Here is a 2,948-nt window from a genome sequence, read left to right as displayed (position 1 = left end):
TGTAATGGACATAGTTGAAAACCAGTATTTGCTGGCCATGATCTTTGGGTCCTCAGGCAGCACTGCATTAAAACCAGACATGATTCTGTAGTGAAAATCATTGCATGGGCTCAGAAACACTTCTGAAAACCACTGTCTGTGAAAACAGTTCATCACTGCATCCACAAATGCAAGTTAAAACTCTAAAACACAAAGACGAAACTAGATATAAAGAGGATCCAGAAATGCTGCCACCTTCTCTGGGCCTGGGCTCATTTAAAATGGACTGAGCGGAGGTGGAAAGAAGGAGGCTAAAGACCACTCAGCTTGTTATCAGTGCACAGTCCAATATTCATGATGGTTTAGGGGGGCATTAGTGGACATGGCATGTTTGACGTACACATCTGTGAAGGCTCCATTAATGCTGAACTATATACACATGTTTTGGCAACATATGCTGCCATCCAGATGATGTCTTTTTCAGGGAAGGCCTTGATTATTTCAGCAAGACAATGTCAAACCGCATTCTGCATGTATTACACCAGCGCTGCTCTGTATTAAAGGAGTTTGGGTGCTAAACCGACCTGCCTGCAGTCCAGACCTGTCACCACTGAAACATATGGTGCATTATGAAATGAACAATATGAAAAATGAGCCCCTGAACTGAGCAGCTGAAATCCTGTGTCAAACAAGAACAGAAGACATTTCACTGTGAGCTACAGCAGCATCTCCTCAGTTCCCAAACACTTACAGAGTGTTGTTAAAAGAAGAGGTGATGAAACACAGTAGTAAACCTGTCCCTGTCCCAACTTTTTTGGAACATGTTGTTGGCATCAAATTCAAAATGGGCAATTTATTTCAAAAAACAATAACATTTCTCAGTTTCAACATTTGAAATGTTGTCTTTTTAGTATTTTCCTTTACAAATATGTACATAATTTGCACATCATTGCATCCTACTTTTATTTACATTCTCCACAGCGTCCCAACTATTTTGGAAATGGGCTTGTATGTGTGTACAAATACTCTGTGGCTGGTTATAATGACACTCCAGACTTCTTGTCAGCTTCTTGTTACAGCACCGTGTAGCTGTCTAACTCACACTGAATCTGTAGTGGCCAGTAATGCCATAATTTTGCACATTCTGAAGAAGGGAGAAAAAAAAAAACAGTAAGTGATATTTTTTTTTTTCTAAATTGTGGCCTTTGCAAATTTCTGCTAAATTTAATACTTTATTTTTCCCCAAAATGTTAAACTTTGCAAGTAAACTTGCAGGAAAATAAAAGGTCCCACTTTATATTGTTTCTAATAACTGTGTAGTTACATTTGAGCAACATATGCAATGACAACGTAACTACTAATGACTAAATGAAGTACACCTTACGTAAATACCCAAGTATATAGATGAGATAAGGTTTCATTATCATTCGCATCTCACGTGGTACATGAGGTGGAACGAAATAGTGTACATAAGAACCCAGTTAACTCCCAAGAACAAAAGTAACAATAAACAATAAATAATAAATGGTAAGGTGCAAATAACAGCAGCATAAGTACAAGGTAGAAAGTGTACATCTTAATATTGATAATGTATAAAGTGACGTGTAGGGGTGATATAGTAGAGGCACTCATATCTTAATAGTTGTAACAGCCTATTCTCTCTCACATAAATACACATGGGTAATAACACAAATCTAATTACTTTCTCAAACTGCTGTTCTAGTTTTTCCCCCAGCAGTATAAGGAAGTATGTAATAACTTACACTGTAGCTGCCAGCTGTCCTAACATTTAGCCTGTGTTATTGTTGCTAGTGCTGTGACACTGTGACCAGTTTCAGCTTTAAACCATTCTGTAATGTGACAGAACAGCAGACGTCCGCTTACCTTAAAATAGACATTTTATGGCATTAAATGTGTCGCATTTGCCCAAAGGCAACGTCTGTATCACCCCTTGCTTATTACACAGTACCTACATAACAACTACACAGGAACTGTCCACTTATTTTCAAGTGTAACTTTAACACTATTACAGGAAAGCTCCTGTGTAGAAGATACACTTGTAATTACATGAGGCAAAACTGAAGCTAATAAACACGTAATTACATAGGCTGTACTTCTGTAATCCATCTGTAACAACCAAATCATCAGCAGTCTTGTTGCATGTTATTCATGTGGAACTACACTACGCACTACAAAGTGGGACCACACTTAAAAAGTTGCCATTCTTAAGTTTGTTCTCTGTAGAGGATGTTATTTTCACTTAAATGATTTTGTGACTTTATATGTGAAATATTCAAAATGCCCAAAATTCACAATCATCATCATGTGTGAAAATGAGCGCCCGTCACAAAGGAATTAGCAAAGCAGTGCAACACTAAAATACAAAACTGCAGACTTGTACTGCCAATTCTGCGTCCGTTATGTGTTCTAGAGCGCTCCTAATATTCAGCAACAGTGATTAGGGGCCCTTTGCCAATACAGTCAGTGTAATTTGGAGGCTTTATGTCGAGGCTTTTGAGGTTTAGTGATTATATGTAAATGAACCTCCACCAGCTCTTGAAGTCACAGTCTCCATGAGCCCCAGCTTAGGCAACACATAGGCACGAGGCTATCCACAACCTTGAATTTGCGTTCGCTCATGACCCAAAACGGCTCACGTTCTTCATTAAAGACCGAATCGGACACTGAGCAGTTCGACGGATTAATTATTCAGACAGACGGCAGAAGCCTGGTCAACCTGACTCCATACGCTCATGACTAATGAGACGAAGAGGAATTCATTACAAACTTGAAACCCAGGCTGAATGATCGATTTCTTCACCTCTGCCACAATGAAGAGTGAAACCTGAGTGCATGAAACTGAATATGGTTTTATTTTCAAATATGATCCAACTAATGGTGATGATGCTTAAACTATACTGTCGTTCCTACTGAACGAAGAAAGCAAAGAAAAATAAAGTGGAGACTGA

Source organism: Pygocentrus nattereri, chromosome 20 (genome assembly GCF_015220715.1).
Source record: "Pygocentrus nattereri isolate fPygNat1 chromosome 20, fPygNat1.pri, whole genome shotgun sequence".
Lineage (NCBI taxonomy): Eukaryota > Metazoa > Chordata > Actinopteri > Characiformes > Serrasalmidae > Pygocentrus > Pygocentrus nattereri.
Note: the sequence above shows the minus strand (reverse complement) of the source record.